Here is a 22060-nt window from a genome sequence, read left to right as displayed (position 1 = left end):
TTCCGAGCAGATCTGAGAAGAGGAATTACCTTAACTTACTGGTAAAATTAGCTTACTCTGCTGGGCTGTTTTTTAGCTATTCAAAGTTTACAAGTGGGCCTTTAATAATAAATTGTTTTTTATGGAGTTCTGTGGCAGTACTCTTCTGTTCCTAAAGATACAGAACTTGAACTTAATTTTTTTTTATAATTCTGTACCAGATTATTGGAAGAACCATAAAGAAGATTCAGATATAATTCTAAGTTTGCAAAGTCTTTAAATATAGAAGCAGCCTCAAAGGCATACCCTTTTAACAAAACTTAGTACTCAGTTATTTCTTAAGATCTTTTCCAAAATTACAAATAATTAGAAGTTAAGTATATTTATGAGCCATTCATTTAATGTCTTCAGAAAATAGGAAAATACCAGCTGAATTAGTTGTTTCTAAGCCTAAGTGCTTTTAATTATGAGTTTGAAAAATGCTTTAGGATTTTGTTTTGTAGTTATTGTTAGCTTTTTAAAGTAGATCAAGGGGTAGCAAACTATGGTCTGAGTTCCAAATCTTTGTACCCCCACCTATTTTTTTCTCTTTTTGCATGGGTAGGCACTAGGAATCAAACCCAGGTCTCCAGCATGGCAGGCAAGAATTCTGCCACTGAGCCACTGTCACAACCCCACCACCGCCACCACCTATTTTTGTAAATTATTTTTTATTAGAACATAGCTTCACTCATATGTTGGTGGCTATTTTGTCCTATCATGGCAGAGTAGTTGCAGCAGAGACTGTAGGGCCCAAAAGTTTAAAAATATTTACTATCGCACCCTTTACAGAAAAAGTTTGTTAACCCCTGAGGTAGATTATTGAAACTTGTGGAATAAAAAACAATAAAAAATTTATTCAAGAATTCCTTTTCTTTCATATTCATGTAATTATTGAGTTTGCTTTCTCCACTAGTCATGAGGGAAGGGGCTATCAGCTTATCACCATTATGTCTCAGCATCTGGAAAAGTACATGGACATAGTAGGTACTCAATAAATGAGTTATGTGGAATCAAAAATAGCAGTCTTGTCTTTGTATCCTACAGGACATCTCTTGTAAATTTTATGTTTTGTTTAGAAAAGTAGTAAAGAAAGGAAGCAAAACCATCCCATCTGTCTTTACCAGTCAGCTTTGCATGACTTCTTTCAGATATCAAATTTGAGATTGCCATAAGTAAGTGCTGTTTTCTAATGATAATACCCCCAAATTTTCTTGTGTCCTCATATGTCCTCATATTTTGTTTTTTTTTAATTTGTGAAAGATTTTCAAGTGTTATTTTTCAAATAGCTTTAAAATTTTTTTCTGATAAAAATGATACATGTTCATTATACAATTAAAATTTTAAAAAGAAGAAATGTAAAACATCCTATATTCTACCACCTAGAGTACCACTCTTAAGATATTTTTAGTAAAATATCTTGATCATATTTTTGTGCACTTCCCAATTATCTTATTTTTTTCTGGTACGAAAGTTTAGTTCTTTTAATTTGTCCCAAAGTCACTGAAGCAAAAATCATGATAGAACATTCTGCTTTCCTTTACAACCTCCCCCAATGCAGGAAAAAACTATTCATGGGGGAAGAAAATGGTTTTGTACATGGGATGAAACAATATAAATTCAAAACTTACAGATAAGGGTTAGCTCTATCACTCATCTCTTTAAAACGTTTATATGAATATCCAGTCAAAACCAACAGGGCATCTCCCTGGAAATGTTATCTATACATATTTCCAAGTGGACCAGCAGACTATATACTGCCTTGGACTGTCCTTAGAAGGCTCTGTCACTGATCAGGTAGTAGAGTAAAAACGAGAGTCCTTTTTCTCAAATGAAAGAAGTAAACAGGGACGGGAAAAACTATTCAAATTTTATCTCCTTTCCTGGTGGCTTCTGCTGTCCTCTTCCTCCTCTATCTCCACCACAACCCCAAAGCCACCTTCATCCTTAGGCTTGGTCCAGTCCAAAGTAGCTTTTTTTCCATCAATTTTATCATCTTCCATGGCCTCTGTGGTAGCTTTGGCATCTACCTCACTATTGAAGTCTGCAAAGCCAAACCCTTTGGAGGATTCTGTTTCCTAATCAGTAACTATCCTGGCATGAGTGGAGCTGCCAAATGACTCCATCAATATCTCTTCATTGGTGTCCTCAGACAGACCTTTGACACAGTTTTGGATGGCTGGCTTCTTGCATTCGGTGATTCCCTGGGCCCTAGCAACTCCAGCCTAATTGCTCTGCCCTCAATTTCTCTTATGTTAAAGAAATTTACAGCTTCTTTAACATCCTCAAATAAAGCAAATTCTATAAATGCTATACCCTTTAGATTGGCCATTTTGGTTTTGGGGTACCTTGATAGAAGTTGCCTTCTCAAATATTTCCTGGAGAATTTCTTCTGTTGCATTGTAGGAGAGTGGTTTAAAGCCAGAGTTTTTGATTCACCACTCCAAGTGCTATTCTTTCCACCACTAAAATCTTGATTTTGCCCTATCTCTCCTGTGTAGTACAGAGAAATGGGTCGCCCGTTGATCTCGGTCCCTGCTTTTCTTCCAATGTTTTTTTTTTGTTTTTTTTTTTTTGCATCAGCTTCTGTCTTAAATTCAATATAAGCAGGACATTTGGAAAGAAAGCCGAATAGAGTAGCTTGAGATTAGCCCTGCTCCACAGAAAAGTTAGAGAAGGGACAGGAAGGCTACTGAGGCTGCGATTTCAGGAGTGCGGCTGACCTGGAAGAGCCTTCTGCATCTCAAAGGGCATCCCTAGTTGCAGAGCCCAAGGAACTAAGAGGCAGAAAGCTGGAGCCTGGTGCGGAAGTGCCAAGCCTGCGGGAGTGCATGGACGGAACCTGGGGTCTAGGAAGTAAGCCAGGCCGCATTCCTTAGGTGCACTACCCTCACCAGCACAGCTGTGTGACTAGCTACTTGCCTCACACCCCACACACCCGAACCCCGTCACCCACTCCCATTCCCCACACTCCATGCACCCCCACCCCACCAGCCCTCAGTGTACATACCTGCTCACCACTCCCACCCCAACTGCAGTCCAACCCACCTCTCCTGCACCACTCTCAAACACTACCTCCCCCTCCCTGTTCCCTTCAGGCTGTTGCCAGCACATAAAGGCTGCAGGCACAAACTTCCATACCCAGACTATCCCTGCCGATAGTGTCGCACAGCCTCACCCCACCCCACCTGAGCTCTGTGCATGAGTTTACAGCACTCCTAGACCCACACAGGTGCACAGGCCCTCAATTATGTCATTCAGCTCTAGGAACCTCAGTGTACAGCAGTCCTAGAACCACACGTGCACATCTGCCCCCAACCCACTAAGGCATAACACTGACCTACTGCCACAGCTCTATGCATGCGCACAAAAGGCCCCGGGCCTCAGACCAGCACACACCACCTTTACACTCCCCCAGACCACAGCACCCACAAAGCTACATCCTCCCTGGCTCCTGGGCACCCACATTTACAAGCAGCATAACATCCCCAACCTGTGCCTATACCTGCCCTGAAATAAATCACTGCACTGAGTGTCCCATCCCATACCCTGCTCCCTGCTATACAGCCATCCCACAAGCACAAGGCCTTAGACTACTGAAAGAAATCAACTCCCAAGGTAAATCAATCAACATGTTTACATGCCATGAAGACAGGAGAAGATTACTAGATATATCACAATGCAGACAGATATAGCCCTAATGACCAAATTAAAACACCAGAGGAGATACAGACATTGGAACAACCAATCAAAGATGATAATACAACTCTGCTTAATAAAATAAGTAGGTAGCAAATGACAAAGGAGATCAAGAAGACAGTAGAAAAGCATAAAGAGGAATTTGAAAGAATAAAGAAAAATAGCAGATATCACAGAAATTAAAGACTGTTGACCAAATAAAAAACATACTAGAGGCACACAAAACACCAGATTTGAAGAGACAGAAGAAAGAAGTGATAAAGAGGACAAGGACTTCAAAGTCTCAAAACACCATATGGCAAAAAAAACAAGGAAAAATTTGAATTGGTCTCAGGGAAATGACAGGCAAAACAAAGCACACAAATAAAAGAATCATTTGGGTCCATGAGGAGAAGAGAAGAGTAAAGAGCTAAGAAGAGTAGTTGAGGATATAATGGGGGAAAACTTCCCAACCCTTATAAAGGACATAAATATACAAGGCAAAGAAGCCCAAAGAACTCCAAACAGAATAAATTCAAATAGGCCTTACCCGAGATACATACTAATCAGTCTGTCAAATGTTGAAGAGAAGTAGAAAATCCTGAAAGTGGCAAGAGAAAAACAATCTACTACATACAAGGGAAAACAAATAAGACTGAGTTCAGACGACTCAACTACCACCCTCAAGGTGAAAAGGCAGTGGTATGATATATTTAAGATCCTGAAAGAGAAAGACTTCCAGCCAAGAATTCTGTACCCAGCCAAATTGTCCTTGAAAACTGAGGGAGAGGGCAGGCTATGGTGGCTGTGTAGGCAGAGTTCTTGCCTGCCATGCCGGAGACCTGGGTTCGATTCCCAGTGTTTGCCCGTTTAAAAAAATAAATAATTTAAAAAAAAACTGAGGGAGAGATTTAAGTTTTCACAGACACTGAATCGTGAAAGAATTTGTCAACAGGAGACCACGCCCCGCAACAAATATTAAAAGGAGTTCTGCTAGCTGAAAAAAAAAGATAGGAGAATGAAGTCTGGAGGGGGGCACAGAATTGAAGAGTACCACTAGAAGTAATTTAAAGAATACAAACAGAAAGAGGGAAAACAACATATAGACCTGACAAATAAAATTTAAAAAAGAGAAGATGGTAGATTCAAGAAACACCTTTTCAGTAATAATTTTGAATGTTAATGACTAAACTTATCAATTAAAAGATACAGACTGGCAGGATGGATTAAGAAACATAATCCAGCTATATACTGTTTACAAGAGACTCATCTTAGACACAAAAATACAACTAGATTGAAAGTGAAAGGATGGAAAAAAATTTTCCATGCAAGTTGAAACCAAAAGAAAGCAAGAATAGCTATACTAATATTGGACAAAATAGACTTTAAATGTAAAGACATCATAAGAGAAAAACAAGGACACTATATACTAATTAAAGGGTCTGGTCAATTCACCAAGAAGATATAACAATCATAAACATTTATGCTCCCAATCAAGGAGCTCCACAGTACATGAGACAGACATTGGCAAAACTGAAGGGAGCAATGGATATTTCAACAATAATAGTAGGAGACCTCAATACACCACTCTCCTTTATAGATAGAACAATCAGACAAAATATCAACAAGGAAATAGAGAAGTTAAATAACTTGACAAATGAATTAGGCCTAAGAGACATATATAGGTCATTTCATCCCAAAGCACAAGTATATATGTTCTTCTCTAGTGCTCATGGAACATTATCCAGGATAGATCATATGCTGGGGAACAAAACAGGTCTTTATAAACATAAAAATATTGAAATTATTCAAAGCATCCTCTCTGATCACAATGGGATGAAGCTGGATCTCAATAACCACCAAAGAATGAGAACATTCACAAATATATTGACATTAAACAGCACACTCTTAAACAACCAGTGGGTCAAAGAACAAATTGCTAGAGAAATCAGTAGCTATCTGGACATGAATGAAAATGAGAATACAATTTATCAGAACTTATGGGATGCGGCAAAGGCTGTGCTGAGAAGGAAATATATTGCCCTAAATGCCTATATTAAAAAATAAGAAAGAACAAAAATTTAGGACTCAAAAGCACACCTGGAGGAATTTGAGAAAAAACTGCAAACTAACCCCAAAGCAAATAGAAGAAGAGAAATAACAAAGATTAAAGCAGAGATAAATGAATGAGAGAACAAAAGAACAATAGAATTAAGAAAACCAAAAGTTGGTTCTTTGAGAAAATCAATAAAATTGATGGGCCACTAGCAAGGCTGACAAAGAAAAAAAGAGAGGATGCAAATAAACAAAATCAGAAATAAGAAGGGATGCGGGGCGGGCCACTGTGGCTCACCAGGTAAGAGTGCTTGCCTGCTATGCCCGAGGACCCGGGTTCGATTCCCAGTACCTGCCCATGTTAAAAAAAAAAAAAAAAAAAAAAAGAAGGAATGTGTTACCACAGGCCCTGAAGAAATAAACTATAAGCAGATACTATGAACAACTATACACCATTTAGATGAAATGGACATATTCTTGGAGACGCACAAACAAGAAACACTGACTCAGGAAGAAATAAAAGATCTCAACAAACCAATCACAAGTAAAGAGATTCAATCAGTCATCAAAAATCTTCCTACAGAGAAAAGCCCAGGACAGATGGCTTCACATTGGAATTTTATCAAATATTCCAAAAAGAACTAACACCAATCCTGCTCAAACTGTTCCAAAAAATTGAGAGAAAAAGAACTCTACCTAACTCATTTTATGAAGCTTTTATCATTTTAATACCAAAACCGAGTATAGATGTTATCAGAAAGGAAAACTACAGGTCAATCTCCCTAATGAACACAGATGCAAAAATTCTCAATAAAGTATTAGCAAATCGAATCCAAAAACACATTAAAAGAATTATACACCATGATCAAGTGGGGTTTATACCAGGATGCAAGGATGGTTCAACACAAGAAAATCAATTAATGTAATAAAGCACATTAACAATCAAAAGGAAAAACTCACACATCTTTATTGATGCTGAAAAAGCATTCAGCAAAATTTAGCATCCTTATCTGATAAAAAAAAAAACACTCCAAAAGACAGGAATCAAAGGTAACTACCTCAATATGAAAAAGGGCATACATGAAAAACTAACAGCGAGCATGATACTCAACACAGAGAGACTGAAAGCTTTTCTCTTAAGATCAGGAACAAGACAAGGATGCTCACTGTCACCACTATTATTCAACATTGTGCTAAAAGTTCCAGCTAGAGCAATCAGGAAGGACAAAGAAATAAAAGGCATCCAAATTGGAAAGGAATAAGTAAAACTCTCATTATTTGCAGATGATATGATACTATAATTGGAAGATCCTGAGAAATCTACAACAAAGTTACTTGAGCTAATAAATTCTGTAAGATGGCAGGATATAAAATTAATGTGCAAAAAATCAGTAACATTTCTATACACAAGCAATGACGTAGCTGAGGAGTCAGTTAAGGAAAAAAATTCCATTCAAAAGAGCAAATAAAAGAATCAAGTACTTAGGAATGAACTTAACTAGGGGTGTAAAGGACTTGTACATAGAAAATTACATAACATTGCTAAAAAAAAAAAAAAAAAAAAGAGAGATCTAAATAGGTGGAAAGGCATTCCCTGTTCATGGATAGGAAGGCTAAATATAGTTAAGATGTCAACTCCCCCCAAATCGATCTACAGATTTCACACAGTACCAATCAAAATACCAACAACAGCTGGAAGATGGCGGCTTAGTAAGACGCGCGGATCTTAGTTTCTTCCCCAGTACAGCTACTAGGGGAGTAGAAACGATACAGAAAGCGCCCAGCCACAACAGAGATAAAAAAGACAGCGTACCCCATCCTGGAACGGCTGGCTGGCTGAGAGAAGCAGCGCGGGTGAGATCGCCGAGGCGCGCGGGCCTCACCGGGCGGGGCGGGAAGCAGCCGGAGTTACTCCCTTCCCCCTTCCCAGGCCGGCTGGGAGAATTGGAGAGGCGGTCCCCTGAAACCAAGGCGGCTGGCGCCCACACCACACGCAGCCCCCCGGACCAACTGAGAGAATTGGATCGGAAACCCCCAGGCCGCGGAGAACGGTGACGGGTGGGGGAGGCCCCTTCCAAACCCGTGACTACCGGGGAACGTGCACTCTCTCGGGCGGGCCGCTGCCGCTGGCGCCCTCCCGCCACGCTTGTCGCCCAGGGCCGACTAGGAAATTCGGACGGGCTCTTTCCCGGGCTGCGGCGACCAGCAACCCTCTCTGCGTTCGGACCCCAGGCCGGCTCAAGCTGCTTCAGCTAGCGAACCCCCCGGACGGCGAGAGTTTTCCAAAGTTTAAGGTCCCACAGCACCTTTTACTGGTGGGACCCGCAGACAAACGTGTGCCACGAGCGCCACCTACTGGGCAGGATAAGAAAAACAGAACCCAGAGATTTCACAGGAAAATCTTCCAAACTTTTGGATCCAATACCCAGGGAAATCTGTCTAAATGCACAGACGCCAACAGAAGATAACAGATCACGCTCAAATAATTGAAAATATGGCCCAGTCAAAGGAACAAACCAATAGTTCAAATGAGATACAGGAGCTGAGACAACTAATGCTAAATATACGAACAGAAATGGAAAACCTCTTCAAAAACGAAATCGATAAATTGAGGGAGGACCTGAAGAAGACATGGGCTGAACATAAAGAAGAAATAGAAAAACTGAAAAAACAAATCACAGAACTTATGGAAGTGAAGGACAAAGTAGAAAAGATAGAAAAAACAATGGATACCTACAATGATAGATTCAAAGAGACAGAAGATAGAATTAGTGATTTGGAGGATGGAACATCTGAATTCCAAAAAGAAACAGAAACTATCGGGAAAAGAATGGAAAAATTTGAACAGGGTATCAGGGAACTCAAGGACAATATGAACCGCACAAATATACGTGTTGTGGGTGTCCCAGAAGGAGAAGAGAAGGGAAAAGGAGGAGAAAAACTAATGGAAGAAATTTTCACTGAAAATTTCCCAACTCTTATGAAAGACCTAAAATTACAGATCCGAGAAGTGCAGCACACCCCAAAGAGATTAGACCCAAATAGGCATTCTCCAAGACACTTACTAGTTAGAATGTCAGAGGTCAAAGAGAAAGAGAGGATCTTGAAAGCAGCAAGAGAAAAACAATCCATCACATACAAGGGAAACCCAATAAGACTATGTGTAGATTTCTCAGCAGAAACCATGGAGGCTAGAAGACAGTGGGATGATATATTTAAATTACTAAAAGAGAAAAACTGCCAACCAAGACTCCTATATCCAGCAAAATTGTCCTTCAAAAATGAGGGAGAAATTAAAACATTCTCAGACAAAAAGTCACTGAGAGAATTTGTGACCAAGAGACCAGCTCTGCAAGAAATACTAAAGGGAGCACTAGAGTCAGATACAAAAAGACAGAAGAGAGAGGTATGGAGAAGAGTGTAGAAAGAAGGAAAGTCAGATATGCTATATATAATACAAAAGGCAAAATGGCAGAGGAAAATATTATCCAAACAGTAATAACACTAAATGTTAATGGACTGAATTCCCCAATCAAAAGACATAGATTGGCAGAATGGATTAAAAAACAGGATCCTTCTATATGCTGTCTACAGGAAACACATCTTAGACCCAAAGATAAACATAGGTTGAAAGTGAAAGGTTGGGAAAAGATATTTCATGCAAATAACAACCAGAAAATAGCAGGAGTGGCTATACTAATATCCAACAAGTTAGACTTCAAATGTAAAACAGTTAAAAGAGACAAAGAAGGACACTATATACTAATAAAAGGAACAATTAAACAAGAAGACATAACAATCATAAATATTTATGCACTGAACCAGAATGCCCCAAAATACGTGAGGAATACACTGCAAACACTGAAAAGGGAAATAGACACATATACCATAATAGTTGGAGACTTCAATTCCCCACTCTCATCAATGGACAGAACATCTAGACAGAGGATCAATAAAGAAATAGAGAATCTGAATATTACTATAAAGGAGCTAGACTTAACAGACATTTATAGGACATTATATCCCACAACAGCAGGATACACCTTTTTCTCAAGTGCTCATGGATCATTCTCAAAGATAGACCATATGCTGGGTCACAAAGCAAGTCTTAACAAATTTAAAAAGATTGAAATCATACACAACACTTTCTCGGATCATAAAGGAATGAAGTTGGAAATCAATAATAGGCGGAATGCCAGAAAATTCACAAATACCTGGAGGCTCAACAACACACTCTTAAACAACGAGTGGGTCAAAGAAGAAATTGCAAGAGAAATTAGTAAATACCTTGAGGCAAATGAAAATGAAAACACAACATATCAAAACTTATGGGATACAGCAAAGGCAGTGCTAAGAGGGAAATTTATTGCCCTAAATGCCTATATCAGAAAAGAAGAAAAGGCAAAAATGCAGGAATTAACTGTTCAATTGGAAGAACTGGAGAAAGAACAGCAAACTAATCCCAAAGCAAGCAAAAGGAAAGAAATAACAAAGATCAGAGCAGAAATAAATGAAATTGAAAATATGAAAACAGTAGAGAAAATCAATAAGACCAGAAGTTGGTTCTATGAGAAAATCAATAAGACTGATGGGCCCCTATCAAGATTGACAAAAAGAAGAAGAGAGAGGATGCAAATAAATAAGATCAGAAATGGAAGAGGAGACATAACTACTGACCTCACAGAAATAAAGGAGGTAATAACAGGATACTATGAACAACTTTACGCTAATAAATACAACAATTTAGATGAAATGGACGGGTTCCTGGAAAGACATGAACAACCAACTTTGACTCAAGAAGAAATAGATGACCTGAACAAACAAATCACAAGTAAAGAAATTGAATTAGTCATTCAAAAGCTTCCTAAAAAGAAAAGTCCAGGACCAGATGGCTTCACATGTGAATTCTACCAAACGTTCCAGAAAGAATTAGTACCAATTCTCCTCAAACTCTTCAAAAAAATCGAAGTGGAGGGAAAACTACTTAATTCATTCTATGAAGCCAACATCACCCTCATACCAAAACCAGGCAAAGATATTACAAAAAAAGAAAACTACAGACCAATCTCTCTAATGAATACAGATGCAAAAATCCTCAATAAAATTCTAGCAAATCGTATCCAACAACACATTAAAAGAATTATACATCATGACCAAGTAGGACTCATCCCAGGTATGCAAGGATGGTTCAACATAAGAAAATCAATTAATGTAATACACCATATCAACAAATCAAAGCAGAAAAATCACATGATCATCTCAATTGATGCAGAGAAGGCATTTGACAAGATTCAACATCCTTTCCTGTTGAAAACACTTCAAAAGATAGGAATACAAGGGAACTTCCTTAAAATGATAGAGGGGATATATGAAAAACCCACAGCTAATATCATCCTCAATGGGGAAAAATTGAAAACTTTCCCCCTAAGATCAGGAACAAGACAAGGATGTCCACTATCACCACTATTATTCAACATTGTGTTGGAGGTTCTAGCCAGAGCAATTAGACAAGAAAAAGAAATACAAGGCGTCAAAATTGGAAAGGAAAAAGTAAAACTATCACTGTTTGCAGACGATATGATACTATACATCGAAAACCTGGAAAAATCCACAACAAAACTACTAGAGCTAATAAATGAGTACAGCAAAGTAGCAGGTTACAAGATCAACATTCAAAAATCTGTAGCATTTCTATACACTAGTAATGAACAAACTGAGGGGGAAATCAAGAAACGAATCCCATTTACAATTGCAACTAAAAGAATAAAATACCTAGGAATAAATTTAACAAAAGAGACAAAAAACCTATATAAAGAAAACTACAAAAAACTGCTAAAAGAAATCACAGAAGACCTAAATAGATGGAAGGGCATACCGTGCTCATGGATTGGAAGACTAAATATAGTTAAGATGTCAATCCTACCTAAATTGATTTACAGATTCAATGCAATACCAATCAAAATCCCAACAACTTATTTTTCAGAAATAGAAAAACCAATAAGCAAATTTATCTGGAAGGGCAGGGTGCCCCGAATTGCTAAAAGCATCTTGAGGAAAAAAAACGAAGCTGGAGGTCTCGCGCTGCCTGACTTTAAGGCATATTATGAAGCCACAGTGGTCAAAACAGCATGGTATTGGCATAAAGATAGATATATCGACCAATGGAATCGAATAGAGTGCTCAGATATAGACCCTCTCATCTATGGACATTTAATCTTTGATAAGGCAGTCAAGCCAACTCACCTGGGACAGAGCAGTCTCTTCAATAAATGGTGCCTAGAGAACTGGATATCCATATGCAAAAGAATGAAAGAAGACCCATCTCTCACACCCTATACAAAAGTTAACTCAAAATGGATCAAAGATCTAAACATTAGGTCTAAGACCATAAAACAGATAGAGGAAAATGTTGGGAGATATCTTATGGATCTTACAACTGGAGGCGGTTTTATGGACCTTAAACCTAAAGCAAGAGCACTGAAGAAGGAAATAAATAAATGGGAACTCCTCAAAATTAAACACTTTTGTGCATCAAAGAACTTCATCAAGAAAGTAGAAAGACAGCCTTCACAATGGGAGACAATATTTGGAAATGATATATCAGACAAAGGTCTAGTATCCAGAATTTATAAAGAGATTGTTCATCTCAACAACAAAAAGACAGCCAACCCAATTACAAAATGGGAAAAAGACTTAAACAGACACCTATCAGAAGAGGAAATACAAATGACCAAAAGGCACATGAAGAGATGCTCAATGTCCCTGGCCATTAGAGAAATGCAAATCAAAACCACAATGAGATATCATCTCACACCCACCAGAATGGCCATTATCAACAAAACAGAAAATGACATGTGCTGGAGAGGATGCGGAGAAAGAGGCACACTTATCCACTGTTGGTGGGAATGTCAAATGGTGCAACCACTGTGGAAGGCAGTTTGGCGGTTCCTCAAAAAGCTGAATATAGAATTGCCATACAACCCAGCAATACCATTGCTGGGAATATACTCAAAGGACTTAAGGGCAAAGACACAAACGGACATTTGCACACCAATGTTTATAGCAGCGTTATTTACAATTGCAAAGAGATGGAAACAGCCGAAATCTCCATCAACAGAAGAGTGGCTAAACAAACTGTGGTATATACATACGATGGAATACTATGCAGCTTTAAGACAGGATAAACTTATGAAGCATGTAATAACATGGATGGACCTAGAGAACATTATGCTGAGTGAGTCTAGCCAAAAACTAAAGGACAAATACTGTATGGTCCCACTGATGTGAACAGACATTCGAGAATAAATTTGGAATATGTCCTTGATAACAGAGTCCAGCAGGAGGTAGAAACAGGGTAAGATAATGGCCAATTGGAGTTGAAGGGATACAGATGGTGTAACAGGACTAGATACAAAAACTCAAAAATGGACAGCACAATAATACCTAATCGTAAAGTAATCATGTTAAAACACTGAATGAAGCTGCATCTGAGCTATAGGTTTTTGTTTTGTTTTGTTTTGTTTTGTTTTGATTTTACTATTATTACTTTTATTTTTTTCTCTATACTAACATTCTGTATCTTTTTCGGTTATGTTGCTAGTTCTTCTAAACCAATGCATATGTACTAAGAAATGATGATCATGCATCTATGTGATGATGTTAAGAATTAATGATTGCATATGTAGAATGGTATGATCTCTAAATGTTGGGTTAATTTCTTTTTTTCCGTTAATTAAAAAAAAAAAGATAAGGGATAATTGGAGCTGAAGGAATACAGACTGTACAACGGGACTGGATATAAAAACTCAGAAATGGACAGCACAATACTACCCAATTGTAATGCAATTATGTTAAAATACTGAATGAAGCTGCATGTGAGGTATAGGTTTTTTTTGTTTTTTTTTCTTTCTTTCTATTATTGTTTTAATTCTTATTCTGTTGTCTTTTTATTTCTTTTTCTAAATCGATGCAAATGTACTAAGAAATGATGAATATGCAACTATGTGATGTTATTAAGAATTACTGATTGTACATGTAGATTGGAATGATTTCTAATTGTTTTGTTAATTCTTTTTTTAATTAATAAAAAAAAAGCAAAAAAAAAAAAATACCAACAACATACTTTGAAGATTTGGAAAAGCTAATTACCAAATTCATATGGAAGGGAAAGAGACTCTGAATAGCTAAAAGCATCCTAAAAAAGAACAGAGTGGGAGGATTAATACACCCTGACTTTAAACCTATTATAAAGCCACAGTGATCAAAACAGTATGGTACTGGCACAAAGATAGAAGCATTGACCAATGGAATCAAATCGAGAATGCAGAAATGGACAACCAAACCTATGGTCAAATGGTTTTTGACAAGACCCCCAAATCCTCCGAACGGGGACAAAATAGTCCTTTCAATAACTGGGCATAGAAGAACTGGATATCAATAGCCAAAAGAATGAAAATGAACTGGATATCAATTTTGTGTATTGAATCAATACACAAAAATTAACTCAGAGTTGCTCAAACACCTAAATATAAGAAGTAGCACCATAAAGCTTCTAGAAGGAAATTTAGGGAAAATCTTCAACACCTAGTAACAGGAGGTAGTTTCCTAAACTTTACACCCAAAGCACAAGCAACAAAAGAATAAATAGATAATGGTTAACTCCTCAAAATCAAATGCTTCTGCACCTCAAAAGACATTGTCAAAAAGGTGAAGAGGCAGCCAACTCAATGGGAGAAAAGATTTGGAAATCACATATCCAACATAGGTTTGATTTCCTGTATATACAAAGAAATACAACTCAACAACAAAAGAACAAACAACCCATTATAAAATGGGCTAAAGATATGAATAAGCATTTTTCTGAAGAGCAAATACAGATGGCTCAAAAGCACATGAAGAGATGATCATTTTCATTGGCAATAAGGGAAATGCAGATCAAGACTACAATGAGACATCACATCACACCTATAAGAATGGCTGCTATTAAACAAACAGGAAACTATAAATGTTGGAGAGGATGTGGAGAAACTGGGACACTTATATACTGCTGATGGGAATGTATAACGGTGCAGCCACTATGGAAGACTGTTTGGCAGTTCCTTAGGAAACTAAATTTTGAATTGCCCTATGACCTAGCAATAGCACTACTTGGTATATACCCAGAAGATCTGAAAACAATGATGCAAACAGACATTTGCACACTGATGTTCACAGTAGCATTATTCACAGTCACCAAAAGATGGAAACAAACCAAGTGCCCATCAACAGATGAGTGGATCAACAATATTATGGAATACTATGCAGCAGTAAGACAAAATGACATCCTGAAGCACATGACAAGATGGGTGAGCCTTGAGAACATAATGCTGAGTGAAATTAGTCAGACACAAAAGAATAGATTCTGTACGAGTCCACTTTTATGGCCAACATAAAGGTATAATCAAAAGCTTATAATGTGGAATATAGGGGACTTAGAGATACACAGAAGTTAGAGATGGGTGAAATGTTAGCAAATGAAGTTGAACTCCAATGTAAGGGAATACATAGGAGTGAAGATGGTTCTCTAGTGGGTCTATAAGTAATATTACCATATTGAAAAGGAAAAAGATTGAAAGGGGTTGTATAGACCTATGTGTCCCGTTGATTAACACTAGAATATGAATTAGTTCTTGCAAGAATTACTTCAAGGATATGATTCTGGTACAAAGAGTGTTTAAGTCCAGGGTACAGGGGGAAAACTGCTATTGCATGCTATGAGCTGTGTTGAAATAGAAACCATCAGGGCAAGGGTGGCTCAGTGGCAGATTTATGGCCTTCCATGCACAAGACCCTGGTTCGATTCCTGGTGCCTGCCCATGTAAAAAATAAATAAATAAATAATTTAAAATAAATAAAAGAAAAAGATACCACCAGCATTACCTCAGCGACAGCAGAGGTAAATAATGGAGGAAGGGACAAGAGTTCATTGGAGGTTTTAGATTTCCTATTTGGCGAGGGTGTGTTTATTGGTTTTCTTTCTCTTGGGAAGAATGAACTCATCCACAATTAAGAATGTTGATGGACTGTGGACTTTGGGACCTCTACATGATGCCCACTGAATGCAGGTGTCTGAAGGATGCACTGATGGAGAAGTAGATTGGCGAATGATGGTGTATACTTATGAACAAAGGTTGTGCTGTTACAAAAAGGAACAATGTCATTAGGCATGCAATGATGTGAATGAACATGTGGGACATTTGATGAGACAAAATAAGCCAGAAACAAAAGAGAAAGAATGGTATGGTCACCTTTAGAAATTGCTTATAAGTAAACAGGGGCCTAGATTGTGAGTTTTTAGAGCAGACTCATTAACTCCAGAGTGGTAATTATTATTATTTCTGGATTTTGAGAGGCTGTTTTTTATATATATATATATATATAACCTGATATTTAGAGATAAAAATGAAGCTGAGCAGGTTAGGGTCAAAGTAATTCAGAACAGGGGTAAGGCAGACAGTGTCTATATTTTAGAATCACACAACTCTTTGAGAATAATGACAGAAAGGTTTATTTGGTCTGGAACTAAAATTTTCTGTAGTGCGTAATTTATTTCAAACTATCTGTACAGCTCATTTGAACAACTGAAACACAGGGAGCCCAGAATAAGAAAGAGGTCCTTTAATTCTGTACAGATTATTGTAATGCCTGGGTACATCCTAGTGTATATTAAGCAGATAATCAAAAACTATTGGCAAAGTCTCCTGAGGGATGGGAGAAATAATATGGAACTATTAAGCCTTACCATCAGGGAATCCCCTGATACTACATCAAACTTTAGGGACACCCAAATCAATAGGCCGTGCCCTCGATCATGAGGGTTACTTTTGTGAAGCTTACGTAGGTAGCGGAGAAGCTTAGGATACCTATAGGCATGTGTTCTAGTTTGCTAGCTGCCAGAATGCAATATACCAGAAACGGTATGGCTTTTAAAAAGACTAGTTTAGAGTTCTAAGGCTGAGAAAATGTCCCAATTAAAACAAGTCTATAGAAATGTCCAATCAAAGGCATCCAGGGAAAGATACCTTGGTTCAAGAAGGCTGATGAAATTCAGGGTCTCTCTCTCATCTGAGAAAGTACACGGTGAATACAGTCATGGTTTCTCCCTCAGTGGAAAGAGCACATGGCGAGCACAGCGTCATCTACTAGCTTTCTCTCCTGGTTTCCTGTTTCATGAAGCTCCCTGGGATACGTTTTCCTTCTTCATCTCCAAAGCGCTGGTTGATGGACTCTCTGCTTCCTGGTGCTGCAGCATTGTCTGCTCTCTCTGAATCTCCTTCATTCTCGAAAATGTTTCCTCTATTATAGGACTCCACCAACTTAATAAGACCCACCCAAATGGGTGGAGACATGTTGTCACCTAATCCAATTTAACAACCACTCTGATTAAATCACATCTCCAGGGAGATGATCTGATTACAATTTCAAAGTACAGTATTTAATGGGGATTATTCTACCTTTATGAAATGGGATTTTAATTAAAACATGGTTTTTCTAGCCACATATATCCTTTTAAACCAGCACACTCCACCCTCTGGACCCTAAAAAAGACATGTTTTCCCCTTATACATAATCCATTAATTTCATAACAATATCACAAATCCTTAAACCATTCCAGTAGCAATACAAATGAAATACAAAGTTAGAAACAGTACAAACTCTTATCAAAATTAGTCACAAGCATGTAACAGAAGGCAAGGTTCTCCTCAGGTTCTGGACCTATAAAAATTCAAAACAAATTATTTGCTGCCAACAAACAAAGAAGGAACAGTCATAGGATACATATACCCATTTCCATAGGGAGGAAGGAACACAGGGGTCAAAGGACCCATACAGTTTCGAAAACCTGCAGGGCAAAGCCCATTAGATTTCAAAGTCTGAGAGTCATTCATCTTTGGGGCTTTAAAAAGCGGTAGTCCCACTGTTTCCAAGGGCCTACCCAGAAGCCTGCCTCTCTCCAAACGCAACCTTGGGGGATATTGGGGAGAGCACCTTTTTCTCAGCTCCACCTCTCCAAGGATTGAGGCTTCACCTGGGCTCTCTGCCATCTGCAGGGCACATGCTCAACCCCTCCATGTGGTGTCAGCCAGGCTCTTCCCAAACCCCAAGGATTGTGCTTCACCCTCCCCAAGGCCTGAGGCGGCATACAGATGGCTCAAAAGCACATGAAGAGATGATAATTTTCATTGGCAATAAGGGAAATGCAGATCAAGATTACAGTGACACACCACATCACACCTTAAGAATGGCTGCTATTAAACAAACAGGAAACTATAAATGTTGAAGAGGATGTGGAGAAACTGGGACACTTACATACTGCTGATGGGAATGTATAACGGTGCAGCCACTATGGAAGACTGCCACAAAGGCCCATCCTCTCTGCCTTTGGGGCAAACTCACCCTCTCCACGGGCTTGGGTGGATCTGCTCTCCTGTACTGAGGCTTCTTGACTTCAGACCTCAGCCTCCATGGTTTTGCCTCTGAAGCTATTTTTCCTCCAATGTGTCCCTTCTCTGAGCCCCCCAGTTCATACAGGTCCCAAAGCACTCTCGTCGGCTTTCTATGCAGTAGCATTGAATCATGCCCATCAGACATAAGGAGTTTTCACAAATCCTTCCTGGATAACTCCATGTCCAATCCTGGCTTTCTCTGAAATGGCTAACTGATTTCACATTTGACCAAGACCTCACGTGGGGCACTATTCTCTGGAATCTCCTTTCCTGGAGGCCCAGAATTTTCCAGAACTTCAATTTCTGGTTTCTTTGTGCCCAAGTGTTCAGTTTTCAGCTTATCTCTTTCCTGTCACATTTCACTACAAGCTGCATGGAGAAACCAGGCTGCACTTTTGACATTTAATTTGGAGATCTCTTCCGCTAAATATCCAAGTTCATGACTTTTAGAATGTGCCTTCCAGCCAAAGCCATTAGTCAATTTTGCCACATTATGTGCTATTTTAAAATGAGGATCGCCTTCCTTCCACTCTGTAATGACACACATCTCATTTCTGTCTAGAGCCTGGTCAGAGGTATCTTTAGAGTCCACATTTCTACCAAGATTCTCTTCAAAACATTTTAGGCCTTCTCTATCAAGCTTCTCAAACTCCTTCAGATTCTTCCCCTTATCCATTTAAAAAGCCATTCCAACACGTTTGGTATTTGCAAACCACAGCAGTACCCCACTCTCCAGTACCAAAATCTGTTTTAGTTTACTAGCTGCCAGAATGCAGTATACCAGAAACAGAATGGCTTTTAAAAAGGGGAATTTAATGAGCATGCCTAACAATAACTTCTAGAGGACCTCTTTCATTGCTCAGATGTGGCCTCAGTTTCTCTAAGCTCAACTCTGTATGTGAAATTATTGCCCTCCACCCTACATGGGACATGACATCCAGGGGTGAAAGTTTCCCTGGCAATGTGGGAGATGACTCCCAGGGATGAATCCAGACCTGGACTGTGGGATCAACAATTGCATCCTGACCAAAAGAGGGGAAAGAAGTGTAACTAATAAAGTATCAGTGGCAGAGAGAGTTTAAATAGAGTCAAGAGGCTACTGTGGAGGTTACTCTTATGCAAGCTTCAGGTAGACCTTGCTACCTATCATAAACTGCCAACCTCCAATCAGCACCATTCTAGCCAATCCTAAAGAACACCTAGGGCAACAGATGAGATTCTACAAGGGTTTTAGGTACTAGAGTAACTTTCCAGAAACCTACAAACTCCAGATGGGTCACTGGTTCAGATAAGTCCTGAAATTTAGGGGGCTCAGCCTCTCCAGAATAGCAGATAGTTACATCTCCCTACCTCATATTAATGGCAGACCCTTCCAATATGAAAAATTTAGAATGGCCATAGCTCAAACACCCCTAAAGAGAGGGATGGAAAGAGTAAAGGTGATGGTGGAGTTATACAGAGAAGATAGGATTTAACAAGTGAATATGAAGGTTGAATCATTAAGTTGATATGTTTTAGTCTCCAGTATTTTAGAGCAGCTAGAAGTAAAAACCTAAATTTGTGGAATTGTAACCCATGTCAAACTCTGAAATATGTTCTACAACTAATTGTGGTGCTGTGCTTTGAAATTTATTGCTTTTTTGTATATATGTTAGTTTTCCCAAAAAAAAGGAAAGAAAGTCAATTGTGATGATAAAAAAATGTTTAATCCTTCTATCCTCCTATATTCTGGAGTAGCTAGAAGGAAAAACATGAAAGGACTATATGGTAGCCCATGACAAACTCTGTGATCTGACCTGTAACTACCTGTTGAAGAGTGCTTTGAAAAAATATTGCATTTTTAGTTTTTTTCTTTGTATATATTTTATACTGCACAATAAAAAAGTTAAAATTTTTTTAAAAATTCAATATAAGCAAGCCCTTTACTCTTCCCATCCTTGCTGACTAAATCTGATCTCCACAGCATCTTCAAACACTTCTTTTAATTCATCCTGAGTAACTTTGTAAGGAGATTTTTGGCCAGAAGTGTTCTGGTGTCTCAGTCTTTCTTACTGTCTTTTCCCTTTGGTTTCTCTAATTTAATTTTGCTGCCAAAGACTTCTGAATTTGTGAGCTCCGAGGTTGTTTCCAGATCTTCAGCAGATTCAAAATCCATATGGCCAAATTTCTGTAGACATATCAATTCTGACTTCCACGACACCCAGCTCATTTTTTAGCAAAGACATCACTGATCCCCATCTTTAATTTGGGAGCAGATTTGTTGAAGTTCAAGTTTCCAACAAAAAGACTGAACGCTATAGTTTCTAATTCTTCTGTTCCTTGACTTCAGGAGTGGCTTTTCGCTTGGACATTTTCTTCTTTTGTTTTCCAGGTGCTTCTTTGACAGGCTCTTCCCCTTTCTCCCGTCTCCCCCTCCTCATCATTCTCATCATTCTTCTTGTCATCATCCTCTTCCTCCTCCTCCTTCTCATCCTCTTCATCTTCAGCCATGCTCTTCGATTCACAGGAACAGCTTTTCTAGGAGATTTTTTTCCTTTGGCTGGTGTAGTCTCCACAGCTGCTTCTTCAGAATCATCATCTTCATCATTGTCATCCTCATCTTTGTCTTCATCATTTTCATTTTCATCATCGTCATCCTCTGAGGCAGAAGTAGTAGTGGCTGCCTTTATCACTGCTGGCTCAGATTCATCCTCATCCTTGTTCTCTTCCTTGCTGTCTTCATCATCTTCCTCATCCCTGTCATCCTTCTTGGCATTTTTACCATTCTCTGCCCCCTTGGCTAGGGTCAGAGCTCCCGTCTTACCAGGAGTCGCCACTACCACTGCCTTGCCAGGTGTGGCTTCTTCTTGGCAGGTGTTGGCTGGTGTAGTTGTCTTCTTGGCAGGTATGGCTGCTGCTTTTTTGCCAAGGGTTACAGCTACCTTCTTGGCAGGTGTGACAACTGCAATCTTTTTTGTTGGGGAAACCACCATCTTCTTTGCTGGAGTTGTGATGGCCTTCTTGCTTTTTTTTCTGAGGAATAACAATCTCTTCTCCACTGCTATCATCTTCATTTGCTGACATTTCCTCATCATCACCATTTTCTTCTACCTTCTTTGGAGGAGGAGTCATTTTCTTGGCGTTACCTTGATTTTTACCAGCTTTCATGAGCTTTACCATGATAGTGGCTTATGATGGTGGAATGTGGGGCAGACAAGTAGCGCAGAGGAGCCCTGAGAAACATAAGCAACATTGATGGGGGCCACGGCTACTGAGGATGCCAGAGCACAGCCCTTGACTGCCAGCTAGAGCTCAAGACTGAGCCAAAACACCCCAGTTAATACTCTGAAATTTCTGGCGGGCCATAAAATATTTAACCACAAACTAAAGCTTTTATATGCCTAAGAGTTTTTAAGGATAAAAAAAATATGATCCAAGCACAAAACAAATTCTAAGGGAACATCTCGGGATTTCTAAAATGACAGCGAATGAAATTATTACATAAAAATGTAATATTTATAACAATATTGTTCTATTTCTTTGCTTAAGTTCTTTTGCTCCTTTTTAACTCTGCTCTCACCACAGACCTGTGAGTAGTTGTTAATTTGTAGAGAATAGCATGGCATGTATTATTTCTGTTTATAGATGCACAAATAGATTCACAGGAAGTAAGTAATTTATCCAAGGCTTCACAAAAGATAACTGGTGAATTCTGAACGAATAATATTCAGATGCCTTTTTTGTAAATTTAATTTGTATTGACTGCTTACTCTTCTAAGCACAATACCTACAACATTACTTTGAACTTTACATTTTTAATCCATTGTTCATTGTATTTTTCTTTG

The 22060-nt window shown here is 38.7% G+C and overlaps 1 pseudogene; it reads right to left on the bottom strand.

The window, feature by feature from the left end:
• Positions 1-1889: 1889 nt before the first annotated feature.
• On the bottom strand, positions 1890-21395 carry LOC143690441 (nucleolin-like; annotated as a pseudogene).
• Positions 21396-22060: the final 665 nt, after the last annotated feature.

Source organism: Tamandua tetradactyla, chromosome 7 (genome assembly GCF_023851605.1).
Source record: "Tamandua tetradactyla isolate mTamTet1 chromosome 7, mTamTet1.pri, whole genome shotgun sequence".
NCBI lineage: Eukaryota > Metazoa > Chordata > Mammalia > Pilosa > Myrmecophagidae > Tamandua > Tamandua tetradactyla.
Note: the sequence above shows the minus strand (reverse complement) of the source record. Positions and strands in the feature narration are given on the sequence as shown.